General features: G+C 49.3%; 1 protein-coding gene across 1 annotated transcript in view; it reads left to right on the forward strand.

Moving 5' to 3' along the window:
- The window catches only part of LOC108638130, a 77864-nt gene that overhangs the window by 38815 nt on the left and 24526 nt on the right, over positions 1–14523 (forward strand). The window lies entirely within an intron of this gene.

The following is a 14523-nucleotide window of genomic DNA, read 5'->3' on the forward strand; positions in this document are numbered from 1 at the left end:
TAATTGGAGTAAAATTGCTTTACACTGTTGTGTTACTCTGCTGTGTACACTACGGGGGATAGTCTGGAGGCGGGGAGGCCCAGTGAGGGATCTGGGCTAGAAGGAACACACTACCAGAGGGCGGCTTCCCAGGGGGCTCAGTGGTAAGCGACCTGTCAGACCCAGGAGCCGCGGGTTTGGCCCCTGGGTGGGGAAGATCCTCTGGAGAAGGGAATGGCAACCCACTGCAGTATTCTTGCCTGGAGAATCCTACGGACAGAGGAGCCTGCTGGGCCACAGCCCATGGGTCGCAAAGAGTCAGACATGACCGAGCTACTGAACAGCAACAAAGTGTATCCTCGCCTCCCAGTTGATCCCGCCCCTCCTTCCCTCGGGTAGCCATCAGTTTGATTTTTACATCTCTGACTCTGCTTTTGTTTCATAAATAAGTTTATCTGTACAGGTTTTTTTTTACATTCCACCTATATGTGATGCCGTATGATAGTTCTCTTTCTGACCTATTTCATTCAGTATGACAGTCTCTAGGTCCAATATTAATATTTTATAGACCTACACACATCTATCCAATATTATACACGTGTATCCCTATCAGACATTATATATACACACACAGAGAGGTATGTATGTGTATATATACACATACAATACATAAAGTTAAATATGTAATAATCTATAGACTTATAAATTTCTTATTATGTGTTTATCATATATAAACTCATATATCTCATTGGTGTGTGTGTGTAAAGAGAGATTGATGTATAAATTGGTAAAATTACTTATGTAAGGGTGGTATGATTACAATAGTTTCTTAAAGTTGTTTTTTAAGACTTTTTAAAATTAAAAATATAATATGCAATTGCTGATAAACCTCAAACTATATCAGAAATGTAGAAAGAAAAACTGTAAAAATCATTTCCACTTCCATAGGGTCAGTAGCTTCTGACATTTTCTTGTTTCTTCCCCCTCAAGATTTTCTGTACAACTCAGAGAATGAACTTATGGTTGCCAAGAGGGAAGGCTGGGGGAACGGGAGAGTCAGAGAGTGTGGGATATGGGAAACCAACAAGGCCCCACTGTAGAGCGCAGGGCACTCTGCTCAGTGTTATGGGGCAGCCTGGAGGGGAGGGGGGCCTGGGGGAGAAGGGATCTGTGTGTGAGGCTGAGTCCCTTCGCGGTTCACCTGAAACTATGGCAACATTGTTCATCAGCTCTCCTCCAACAGAAAATAAGGTAAAAAAGAAAGACGGCTGTCAGAGCCGCCTGTGCATGTAGCCCCTCCCTCCACTTCTGCACCCCTGAAACTCCCCTTCTGTGCTCCGTGATCATCAGTGGAGGAGTCAGCATTTGGACATGAATTCACCTTCTCGAAAGCTGTGCTTTTTCTGGTAGTCATACATGGATGTGAGAGTTGGACTATAAAGAAAGCTGAGCGCCGAAGAACTGATGCTTTTGAACTATGGTGTTGGAGAGGACTCTTCAGAGTCCCTTGGACAGCAAGGAGATTCAAACCAATCAACCCTAAAGGAAATCAACCCTGAATATTCATTGGAAGGACTGATGCTGAAGGTGAAGGCCCAATACTTTGGGGCTGATGCGAAGAGCCGGCTCATTGGAAAAGACCCTGATTCTGGGAAAGATTGAAGGCAGAAGGAGAAGGGGCCACAGAGGATGAGATGGTTGGATCGCATCACCGACTCAGTGGACATGCGTTTGCGCAAACGCCAGGAGATGGTGAAGGACGGGAGCGGGGTGTGCTGCAGTCCATGGGATCACAAAGGTCGAACATGGATGAGCGACTGAACAACAACAGTAACAACTGCCTTTTCCCCCAGTTGCCAGTCTCTGAAATACAGTGGACTCTTCTCTCCACCAGAAAAAAATAATCATGTCAGGGGTTTTGACCACGTGTTCACTGCTTCACCCCCCGTCCTCAGAGCAGCATCTGGCACGTAACCCGAATGCAGATACTGTGTCAATTCCATCTCAGCCCTGCTTCCTCCTGCTTCTCCAAGGCCCACAGAGCCGGCCAGTCGTTTTAAACTAAGAACAACCGAAATCTGCCAAAAGCCATGTGCACACACGTGTAATCCAGGCAGCTGTGTCCAAGGTCATGATTAACTGCTAAGCCCCCCGGATCTGTGCATTCACTCGGTCAGCACATTCTCCTCCCGGGAAAGCGGCTGGAGGCCCAGTGGTGTGATGTAACTCTCACCACACCCCATGAGAAACATGTCTTGTAATCATTTCAGTTTAGAGATGCGGGATTTGAGGCTCAGAGCTGCGAAGGGCAGATCAAAGTGGGCTGTGAGGCCGACCCTGTTTTATGGGGTGGCTGGATGGTAACCAGGACCCGAATGGGGATCAGGAGCAGAAGTCTGTTTGTGGGCAGAGGGAGACAGGCGGTGACCTGAGCACAAGAGGTCTGGGAGCCTCAGGCAGTGGCATTTGGGAGCTGGGTCTGGGGATTGAGATTGGGGCTGAAGTTGGAACACACTGGTGGTGGCTGGAGTGTGACCTGAGCTGACTTTTCTGAGGAGTGAGGAAGGCAGATGAAGGCCCTCCACATCCTCTGTGCTTGAGTTTTCTGTTGGGAGCAATGTCGATTTAGTCATGTCTCAATTGCACAGATGAGAAAAACCTACCACGGTGCCCTAAGTGAGGAAGGGCTTAATTTTTTCTTCTCTAACTCGGGATGGACTCTTATGGCTCAGTCACTTCACCAAAGCCCCAAGTTCCTTTTTTCTTTCTTCTCCTTTCATAGTGTAAGGCTGTCTTCCTCATGGTCCCAAGATGGCTGTTGCGCTTCCAGACATCACACCCATGTTCCAGGCAGGAAGTAGAAGGGAAGGCCAAGTGCCTCCTCCTAATGAAGCTCTGCTCTCTATTCAAGAAGCGATGCCAAGACGATTTTTGCCCTTGTCTCGTTGGCCAGAACTGGCTTGCCTGCTCCATTCATGCAGCCGCAGGGGAGTTCTGGGGTGGAGAGTACTTGTAACTGAGCCCATTGCCATGTGGAACAAAATCAGAGTTTGTTATTTATTTATTTATTAAAGAGCAGAATGGACAGAGTGAAGAGGTGACTCGTTGGAAAAGACCCTGATGCTGGGAAAGATTGAGGACAGGAGAAGAGGACAGCAGAGGATGAGATGATTCATGTCAATGGACATGAGTTTGAGCAAACTCTGGGAGTTAGTGAAGGATAGGGAAGCCTGGCGTGCTGCAGTCAGTGGGGTCGCAGAGGTCAGGCACGACTTAGTGACTGAAGAACAGCAAGCAACCTGAGTGCTTGGCGTAGTCCTTGATGAAGTGGGGAGAGAATTAGAGAAGAATGGGGTGTGGACGGGGTCACAGAAGCCAAAGGTGTCTCCAGGAGGAGAACTGAAGACTTACCCCCCTTAGGAGTCAGGGTCTGGAGGAGAGAGGGAAAGGGAATCAATCACAACACCTTTCCTCTTTAGCAAGTGCTTGTTACAGGCCAGAGACTTGCTCCAGACCCTTTTCCTAACAGTTCTTCTTAGAGCCTTCCCACCACCCAATGAGTTTTTACATCTTGGTTTATTTCGCTGTGTCGGGCGGGTCTTAGCTGCAGCACGTGGGATCTGCAACTTCAGTTGCGGCCCATGAACTCTTGGTTGTGGCCTGTGGGGTCCAGTTCCGTGACCAGGGACCCCTCCTGCCTCGGGAGCCCAGAGTCTTAACCCCCAGACCACCAGGGAAGTCCCCACCCGCTGAGGTTGACATTGTCACCCTCTTTTTACCTATAGCAAAAGGATGTCTTATGTCTTACACAAGTTAGCCAAGTCTCATCACTGGTGCAATTTCTTGAAACTTTTCATTAATTTTTTTGGAGACATAATAAACATACTTGTTACAAAGATCCCCAAAGTAGCAAAGACTAGCTCAAGAGTGAATTCTCCCTTCCATCGCTGTGTCTCACTCACCTAGTCTTCTTTCCTGGAGACAACCCATGTTAACACTTAGGGTCCTTCTGTGTTATTTGCAGATTCTGTGTTTACAGGTTCACCTACTCCCTAAAATGTGTAATAACCCCCAAATCAACCTTCACTGAGTTTTCCCAGATGTGTGCAGAGTGGTGAAAGATTTGTCATCCTGCGTGAGGTTCTACCTTCTTGTTTCAGGTTTCATGCTGTAAATGGGTGTCTTTTGAGCAGGCTGTTTAGTGCCACTTATGATGGGGACTGTTTCCCTTGTGGCTCAGCTGGTAAAGAATCCGCCTGCAATGTGGGAGATCTAGGTTCAGTCCCTGGGTTGGGAAGCTCCCCTGCAGAAAGAAATGGCTACCTGCTCCAGTATTTCGGCCTGGAGAATTCCATGGACCGTATAGCCCGTGGGGTCGCAAAGAGTCGGACACGACTTGAGCACCTTCCACTCACTCACTCGTGACAGTGATTGGGGCTTTCCCGGTGGCTCAGTGGTAAAGAATTCACCTACCAATGAAGGAGATTTAGGTTCAGTCCCTGAGTGGGGAAGATCCCCTGGAGAAGGGAATGGCAACCCACTCCAGTATTCTTGCCTGGAAAATCCCATGGCTGGCGAGCGGGGGTCGAGAGAGTCGGACACAACTGAGGATCTGCACATGGAGGAGAGAGGCTGACTTCCCCACACTTTGGCCAGCACAGTATGGGATCAAGTTTTTTTCTTCGCCAAACTGGTGAGCAACAGGAGGTATGTGGAGGTGTTATTCTGAGTCTCTTGTACCATGGCTGAAGCCACAGTCTTTTTACACATAGAAGGGATATTCGTGTTTCTTTTCTGTGGGTAGTGGCTGAATCCCACAACTCCATGGACTGCAGCACGCCAGGCTTCTCTGTCCTTCACTGTCTCCCAGAGCTTGCTCAAACTCATGCCCACCGAGTCGGTGATGCCATCCAACCATCTCACCCTCTGCTGTCCCCTCCTCCTCCAGCCTTCAGTCTTTCCCAGCATCAGTGTCTTTTCCAGTGAGTCAGCTCTTCACATCAGGCGGCCAGAGGATTGGAGCTTCAGCTTGAGCATCAGTCCTTTCAATGAATAGTCAGGGTTGATTTCCTTCAGGATTGACTGGTTGGGTCTCCTTGCAGTCCAAGGGACTGGACACTTAGTTTGCTTGAATGAGCGGTTGCTTGCCATCCATCCCGACACTGGGAATTAGATCCCACGAGGACAGCAGGGCCACGCTGGTGCTGACTGCCCGTGGCCCCCGACCTAGAGCTGGTGGCCTCAGGAAGAGCTCACAGCTGGCACGTTGTGGGGCTGGGGGTGGGGCTCAGGCTGCTTGACGGCCCCCCACCCCCGGGATGGCCGCCTTTGATGCTGCAAGCCCGCTGCCAGGCACAGGGTCCCCACTGGTTTATATCAAACCTCCTGTTGGTCTCTTACTGCGTTTGCCTGAGTCCTTCCCCCTTCCCCAACGACCACGGCTCTGAGAACACCCAGGGGAGCTGACCTCAGGGTCACAGGACTCCTGAGCAGAGGAGAGGGGACTTGAGCTGAGGATGGATGGATTCGAAAGGCGGTGCAAACACTGAGGCAGCGCGGTTTGATTTTTAACACATGGCCCGGTTTCCAGAGGCAAGTTCAGCTCATCAGCCTACCATGGGATTTCCCTCCAGGCTGGAACGCCAGGTTGGATTCCAAGAAATATATACATTGCAGTGTAATTAAGCAAGGAAACCGTGTTCTTGGAGCCCGGTGCCGTGTGATCGGCTTTTGGGCCACATCGACTTCCTGGCAGTAAACAGATTTAAGTACACCATCTGTTTCGCAGTTACTCCCCTGGACCTGCTTTTAGTCAATTTCTCTCCTTTGCAGGTTCTGACAACCTTGTTTTCTTTTTCTCTCCTTTTTCTTTTTTTTTTTTAAACTGATGTAAACCAGTATTTGCTTTCTTTCCCCCCATGTGCCAGGTTAGATTCTTTTCATTTACATACCATCATATGTTCCGTAAAAGTAAGAAGCAAGCCATCTTTCTGGTCTGTTTTGTCAACATTCACAATGATTTAAGAATTTACAGAATTAGTATTCAGCTTTGTCCTCAAACTGGGAGAAGGTAGTTTAAAAAAAATTTTTTTTTAACATTATATCAATTCAATATCACTTTATTACCTTTTAAAATTAAAATAATAAGCTTTCTTGAAAACTGAAAATTAACCATTCCCAATAATATGTGTATGCGTGATCAGTCGTGCCCAACTCCTTGTGACCTCATGAACTGGAACCTGCCAGGCTCCTGTGTCCGTGGGATTCCGCAGGCATAGGGTTGCCATGCCTCCTCCAGGGGAGCTTCCCGACTCGGGGATCGAGCCTGTGCCTCTTGCATCTCCTGCGTTAGCCTGTGGCTTCTTTGCCACCGTGCCGCAGGAAGCCCAGTAGTGTGTTTCACACACTGAAGGGCAAGTATCCAGTTAGGGTGATTTTCTTTTGATAGGCATGGGAAATAAAATTGATAGGAGATGAGTGAAAGTGGGATCGTGTGATCTTAAAGGTCTGTTAACTTTGGGACTTCCCTGGCAGTCCAGCGGTTAAGACCCTGCACGTCCCATGCAGGGTAGAAGGATTTGACCCCTGATCAGGGAACTAAGATCCCATAGCTTCCTGGCTTGGCCGAAAGAAAGCAATTGCGTTGCTTCTTAGGACATCAGAAAGTGCCTTTGGGCAAATTCTTGCGGGGGGGCATTTATGGTGGTGTCTGCTGTTGCTGCTCTAGGGCAGAGAGTCTCGGGTGCTGAAGCCTCTCCTTGTCGGCACTGTGACCTCTCTCGGGTGTGTGCTCACAAATCCCCTCTGAGGATGGAATGAATTAGCTCGGTCTTGGGATGCCGTTCACAGCAGCTTTCTAAAACTCAGAAAGTAGACGTTTTTACGAGTCTCTCTTTTCTTGTTTTTATTTTTGATTATAGAAGTATTAGGTAAACAACAAAGACCTACCATATAACACAGGGAACTATATTCCGTATCCTGTGAAAACCCATCATGGGAAAGAATATAAAACAGAGTACATACATGTGTTTAACTGGGTCCCTTTGCTGTGCAGTGGAAGTTAACACAGCAGCGTAAATCAACTATACATCAAGAAAAAGTACTGTATGTTTTTTGTGCAAAGAAAAGGAATTCCCTTTTCATGTTCTGAGGCAATGTTAAGAGACTTCCTGTGTGTTTTTCTCCATCTCTCTCTCTGTCTCTGCAGCCGCCCCCTGGCCCAGTGTGGTTTTCCTAATTATTTACTTAACACTACCCCACATCCTCTCTGTTTCACACACCCCTTGCAGGTCCCTACCTGGTGTTAGGAGCCTGCATCATTTCACAGGCAGCCATAAGCAGGTTTCCATCAACCCTCTTCATTTAGACTACCAGACAATCTGGTTTTTTTTTTCTTTTTAATCCATTTAATTTTCTGAAATCTGTTTTATCAAAGCGTAGTTGATTTGCAGTGTCACGTTAATTTCTGCTGTCCGAGAACAGAATAACACCATCTGCAGTAACGCGGATGGACCTAGACATGGTCATCTCCAGTGAAGCGGGTCGGACCCTTCCTGGTACGTGCGTCCCATGCTGCAAGCCGGCGCTTCCCACGTTTCTGGGTCGCTCCCCGCTGCCCAGTGTCAGTGCTGACTTGCTGAACCCACTCCGTCCTCGCTCACCCACTCGGGAGTGTCTACAGAGCAGACTGCACTGAGCCTCGCATCAGCATCTGATGCCCATTACAGCTCAGCGCCCCAGCCGAAACTCCGCTCGAAGCGGTCCTTTGGGGGAGAGCAGTGCCTCCCAAACACCCCAGCCAAAACTCCGCTCGAAACGGTCCTTTGGGGGAGAGCAGTGCCTCCCAAACACCCCAGCCAAAACTCCGCTCGAAGCGGTCCTTTGGGGGAGAGCAGTGCCTCCCAAAATCAACTCAGTTATGACATGCCATAACAAAACGTAGCATAAGCTAGCATAGCAGCGTGCTGCAGCGTGATACGCTGTACGACGCGGCGCAGTATAACACAGCATTACGTGACACAGTGCGTTGCTGTTGTTTAGTCACTAAACTGTGGCCGCCTGTGAATGCAGGAGATGAAGGTTCAGTCCCTGGCTCGGGAAGATCTCCTGGGGAAGGAAATTGCAACCTACTCAGTGCTCTTGCCTAGACAATCCCATGGACAGAGGAGCCTGGCGGGCTACAGCCCATGGGGTCACAGTCGGACACGACTGAGGTGCTGAGCTCAGCACACACAGGATAGGTAACTAGTGAGCACCTACTGTGTACCTCAGGGAGCTCTACTGCGTGCTCTGTGGTGACCTAAGTGGGGACAAAATCCAGAAAGACGGAGTGCATGTATACGCGGAGCGGGCTCACTCTGCTGTGCAGCAGAAACTAACACAGCAGTGAAAAGCAACTCCAAGCCAATAGAAATTATTTTTAAAAAATTTAAAAGTTTTTTAAATATTGTATTTGATACTGTTAAAATATTTTAAGTGTACAATAGGAAGCTCTAAAATAGGTCATTTAAAATATTTTTTTGCGTATACTTTTGGGCAAGTAGGAGAGTCTGTCGTGACCTGTAGAGTCTCTGAAATTAAATGAATCCCTAAATTAAATCGTTAAAGAAAGAAAGGAGTCAAGTTTATGAGTGTATTCATTTCCTGGGGTTGTTGTAAGAGGTTACCACAAACCTGATGGCTTTGAAACAACAGGAATTCATTTTCTGGTGGTTCTGAGGCCAGAGCCCCGAGGCGCGGTGTGGGCAGGGGCCTTTGTGGACACCCGCCTCTGCCTGCCTCCTGGCCTCTGGCGTTTGCCGCTGGTCCTTCCACCCACCTGAGCCCCCGCCGCAGCCGTCACACGCTCCTCATCTCTGTGTGTCCCGGCATCCCCCCCCTTTTCTACTGGAACTGGGGGCTCCCCCGACTCCAGGACACGCACTTCTGCAGAGACCCTGTTTGCAGATAAGGTCACATGCTGAGGTTCAGGTCGGAGTTGGACCTGGGTTGGGATGAGGGGGCACTACTGAGCCAATGCAGAGAGTCGTGGGCACAGGCTTAACGCTGGACGTGCCTGGACTGCAGAGACCACGTGGACCGCGAGGGGAGTTGAGGTTTTTTTCCTTTGCTGTTTCGGTTTCCCTTGGGCCGAAACTCATTTCGGTTTTGCCCTAGTTTTTGTTTCATTTGGGCAGGCTTATCTTGATTTGCAGACCCAGCTCTGTCACCCATCTGATGCGGGTATGATCCTCACCTGAGGCATGGAGCTCCTCTCTGATGTTTAAAACAACGTCAGAAGGTTACGTGATCGTGCCGTTCAAACATCTGTGCACTCAGAGAATTTCAAACAGCAAAGACAGTCACAAAAACAGGTTGGGTGCTGGAATCCTTTTCTCTCATTTACAACACCCTTGACATCCCAGACCCACCCAAAGGTTCTTCATTTTAAGAGACTGAAACTCCTCAGAGTGCCCTAAATTCCAGTGTGGTCGTGACAGGACAGCTGTTAGCCGCCATAAATCTGAACTTGCACTCCGCTCCCGTAGAAACGAAACTAAAACCTCAAATCACTCAAAAGCTCTTCCAGATGGAGCTGCTGTGACCATCCTAAAGAGCTCAGAGGAACACCCTTTTACTTGCTGCTGTTGCGTAGATAAAGCTGATACATGTGTCCACTTTTGGGGAATTAGCCACGCAGCCAAAGCCGTCATCGGAACAACTGATTCTCAGTGAATCTGAAAGCTGAGATCTGGCAGTCAGAAAACACGGCCCGGCCCGTGTCTGGGCTTGGGTTTCACAAGTGTCTTTATGAAAGTTCCCTTCGCATCTCCTCATGCATTCTTCTCTACATGTGACATATTTCACCGAGAGATAAGGGGAGACATTCCCACGGGCCAGAAGGAACAGAAACAGGATTCGATTCAACTTGTTTGGGGTGAAACTGGTGGCCATCGAAACAGAGCCATCGAGAATTAAATAATAATTTTTAAAAATGGTCTCACCGCCAGACGCCGTCTGCAGCTGTGGAAACCTGCCCCAGCCCACAAGCGCGCTTCCATTCCAGCAACGCGCACAGTGCGGTGGGAGCTGGGCCCAGGGCTGAGGTCCCTGCACCCCGGGCCTGCAGAGCAGACTTAAACCTCTGCCCACACCGGCTGTGCCACCTCCTATTTTCCCTTTCAACTTTCCTTTCTACTTCTTCATATTCAGAATACCTTTTCTTTTCTTTAAAAAAAAAAAATCAGAAACTTTTATTTGTTTTTGTTGACTCCCGAGCAAGCTTCAGGGGTTCTTAAGTTAACTCATAGACGCTTGTGTGTTCCAAAAAGGAAAAGTATCGTGCTTTGTTTCTTCCGGTCTCGGTCACAGAGGTTAAGAGCTTTCTAGACAGAATTTCGCTTTATTCTTTCACAGGGAGGTGTTTTGTCTGGACACCTGGGAAAAAAAAAAAAAGGCAGCTTATACACAAGAGCTGGTAGAATGTGATTATTGATTCTTAAAATCTGGTAAATAGAAAATCATCGGATGCTCAGTCTCACATACATATTTCCTTGGGACTTTCCCAGTGGCCCAGTGGTTAAGACTCGGCTCTTCCAATGCAAGTGCTGTGGGCTCGGTCAGGGAACTAAGATCTCTCATGTCATGCAACGTGGCCAAGAAAATATTCTTTAAAATTTTAAATATATGTGTGTGTGTGTGTGTGTGTGTGTGTGTGTGTGTGTGTGTCTTGTTGATTTTTGGCTTTCAGCTATTTGGGGACTTATTCTTTTTGTCTGAAAATAGGAAGAATTTTCAAGACTCCCTTGTTTGTGCCATGGGGCCCCCATGAATTGCACTAGCAAATCCCAAATGAAGTTATGGGAAAACATGGGAAGAAAGTAGCTCAGCCTTCTCTGTTGAAAGGCAGTTGGCTCTGTGTGTTGTTGTTCAGTCACTAAGTCGTGTCCAGCTCTTTGCAGCCCCACGGACTGCAGCACGACAGGCTCCTCTGTCCTTCACTATCTCCACAAAGTTTGCTCAGATTTGTGTACATTGAGTCGGCAATGCCGTCCAACCATCTCATCCTCTGTCGTCCCCTTCTCCTGCTTTCAGTCTTTCCCGGCATCAGGGTCTTTTCCAACTAGTTGACTCTTCACATCAGTTGGACAAAGTATTGGAACTTCAGCTTCAGCATCAGTCCTTCCAGTGAATATTCAGGGTTTGATTTTCTTTAGGATTGACTGGTTTGCTCTCCTTGCAGTCCAATCAACTTTCAAGAGTCTCTGTGTGCAGATAGATTTATTCTAGACTTTCATGCTTCCTCTTTTCATTCAGAATAAACTCGAGCTTGTTGTAACAGAACAGCGAGGTAGAGATCTCTGAAAACCAACAGAGTGCCCCTGACTGCTCCACTGCCACCCCACGGTGTAACAGTATGAAAAATGGTTCGCATCTGCTTCTTCTTCCCATAGATTAGTGCACCAGCCCAATTTTACAATCACCTTTAATCCATTGCTTTCATCGCTGACACCTAATCTTACATAAGTGTGTTAGTCACTCAGCTGTGTCTGACTCTTTGCAACCCCACGGTCTGTCCATGGAATTCTCTAGGCAAGAGTACTGGAGTGGGTAGTCATTCCATTCTCCAAAGGATCTTCCCGACCCAGGGATCGAACCCTGGGTCTCCTGCGTGCCGGTGGATTCTTTACCATCTGAGCCAGCAGGGAAGCTCATCGTATGTGGATCAAAACTAGGAAGAGTTTGCTTTTTCAGTGAGTCATCGCTGTCGGTCCAGCGCAAGAGCTGCCGGGGTTCAGTGCTCCTTTCCCGTGCTTCGCTTGTGCCCTCTCACAGCTGGAGTGACTGCTGAGGTTTACCAAGTGACTGCTGGAAACCAGGCACGGTGCAGAGCGCTAACAGGCCTTTTAAAATTCATTCTTCAGAAAAAATGGCATCCTGGGGCTAGATTGGCTCTCCTGCCATAGATGAGGAAGCTGAGATTCTGAGACGTTTTAATGACCCACCCAGTCACACAGCTAGTACACAGCGGAGCGGGGACTCCAACCCTGGTTTGCCTAAACGGACACACAGCTGAGTGTCTCACCGTGTTGTTTCAGTTTGATTTTTATTTTTCTTATGAATACCTCATGAGCTTGTTTCTGCTCTAAACACTCGGTTCATTTCTTCACTTAAAAAGTATTGATTGGGAGCTTCTTGGACCTCCAGCGGTTAGGACTGCCTGCTTTCACTGCTGAGGGTTCGGTCCCTGGTCAGGGAATTAAGAGTGCACAAGCGATGTGATTGGCCAAAAGAGAAGAAAACCAAGTACTGATTCTGGGACTGCTGTCTGCTAAGTGTGTCATCTAACCAACACAACGCCTGTGTGGCTCTTGAGGGGCCAGAATATGCTCCCCACAAACATGCTTTCTTGGCATGTGGACTGTTCTGAGTCTCGAACCGCTGAGACCTTTAAGACACAGGTGAAGCTCTAAAATCAGGGCCGCGGCTCCCCTGTGCCCCTCTGAATAGCTCGCATTAAGGTGTCTGTCTCTCTCTCTTGATGGGTTTATTTAGTACCCGCCCTTCATTCCTCTGCATCACTCTCCCTCCAGCCATCCATCTGTTTTGGCTGCACTGGGCCTTCACGGCTCTCTGCGGGCTTCCTCTGGCTGCGGCGATCCAGAGCTGCTCTCCGGACTGTAGCCCGGGGTCTTCTCTGACGGCGCAGCTCGGGCTCTCGAGCGCGGGCTCAGTAGTTGTGGCGCTCAGCTTAGTTGCCCCGTGGTGTGTGGAGTCTTCCCGGACCAGGGGTTGAACCTGTGTCCCCTGCATTGGCAGGTGGATTCCTAACTACTGGGCCCCCAGGGAAGTCCCTTATCTGCGTCTTTGACCAAGCTATTCCTCTGACTGAAAGCTCTCAGTGGCTTTCCATCACGCTGGAGATAAAAAAACAACCTCCGCAGGAGCCCAGGGCCTCTCGATGCTGTGGCTTCTGATGTTCCCTGCAGTCTCACCTCCGCCCTCTGCTCGCCTGGACTGTCCTGCCCCGCGGGCGGCCGTCAGCCCCTGAACCTGCCCTCTGCCTGTGCCCAGCCCCACTACGCTCATGTCTAACAGAACTGGCCCTCTGTCATCCTTCCGGCTTCGGTTTCACTGAAATCAGTGCCTCTCCGTTGTCCCTTAATAATCCAAGTGAAAAAAGATCCCCGCTCTGGTTATCTGCTGGTCTGCCTTCCCAGCACTTAGCACCTGCATACTAAGTCGCTTTAGTTGTGCCCGACTCTTTGCGATCCTGTGGACTGTAGCCCGCCAGGCTCCTCTGTCCACAGGATTCTCCAGCAAGAATACTGGAGTGGCTTGACATGTCCTCCTCCAGGGGATCTTCCCAAGTCAGGGATCAAACTCACAGATCCTCTGTTTCCTTGTAACTTTTTTTGTGTATCAGTCTGTCCCCTTATCTCTTTTTTATCTCCCTTACCTGAGTTGTTCAGTCGTGTCTGACTCCTTGTGAGCCCGTGGACTGTAGCCCGCCAGGCTCCTATGTTCATGGATGGCAAGAATACTGAAGTGGGTTGCCATTTCCTTCTGCAGGAGATCTTCCCCACCCAGGAATGGAACCCGGGTCTCCTGGATTCTTAACCACTGAGCCACATGGGGAGCCCCTACGCAAAGGCTTATGTCCTGCTTTTTCTCCCATTAAATATTTTATGAGGGATTTCCCTGATAGCTCAGCTGGTAAAGAATCTGCCTGAAATGCAGGAGATAGATCCCTGTTTGACTCCTGGGTCAGGAAGATCCGCTGGAGAAGGGATAGGCTACCCACTCCGGTATTCTTGGGCTTCCCAGTGGCTCCACAGGAAAGCATCTGCCCGCAGTGCGGGAGACCTGGGTTCGATCCCTGGGTTGGGAGGTCCCCTGGGGACAGGAACGGCCACCCACTCCAGTATTCTGGCCTGCGGAATACCATGCGGTCGCAAAGAGCCGACTGAGCGACTTCCACTTCACTTTCACCTTGCTTCAGATATAGCAGGATACTAAACGTCCTTCAAAAACAAATGTTTATAAATTCTTCCATTTTAATTGGAGGTTAACTGCTGTCCAGTGCTGTGTTAGTTTCTGCCGTAGGGACACACGTGTCCCCTCCCTCCCGCCCCGGCCACCCCACCCCTCTAGGTCAGCACGGAGCACCAGGCTGAGCTCCCCGCAGCAGACAGCAGGTTCCCAGCAGCTGTCTGTTTCTGGGCTACGCGCTCGCTCGCCCCAGCCTCTCCTTCCCCGCTGTGTCCACAAGTCTGTTCCGCAGGTCTGCATCTTGACTGCTGCCGCGCATGTGGGTCCATCTCTACCATCTTTTTAGATCCCATGCATATGTGTTAACATATGACACTCGCTTTCCTCTTCCTGCCTGACTTTTAAAGGAAGGCGCTTGCTTTCTCTGACCGCGAAGCACTGCCTCATCTTCACACTTGATGCTCTTGGGTAGGCGTGGGATTTTCTCGGCCCTGCCCCCGTTCCCTTGGCCTACTGCTGCCATGCGGCCCTGTGGGCATGTCATGCTGTGAACATCCTCACAGTCCAGAGGTG

The sequence above is a fragment of the Capra hircus genome, chromosome 18 (genome assembly GCF_001704415.2).
Source record: "Capra hircus breed San Clemente chromosome 18, ASM170441v1, whole genome shotgun sequence".
Taxonomy (NCBI): domain Eukaryota; kingdom Metazoa; phylum Chordata; class Mammalia; order Artiodactyla; family Bovidae; genus Capra; species Capra hircus.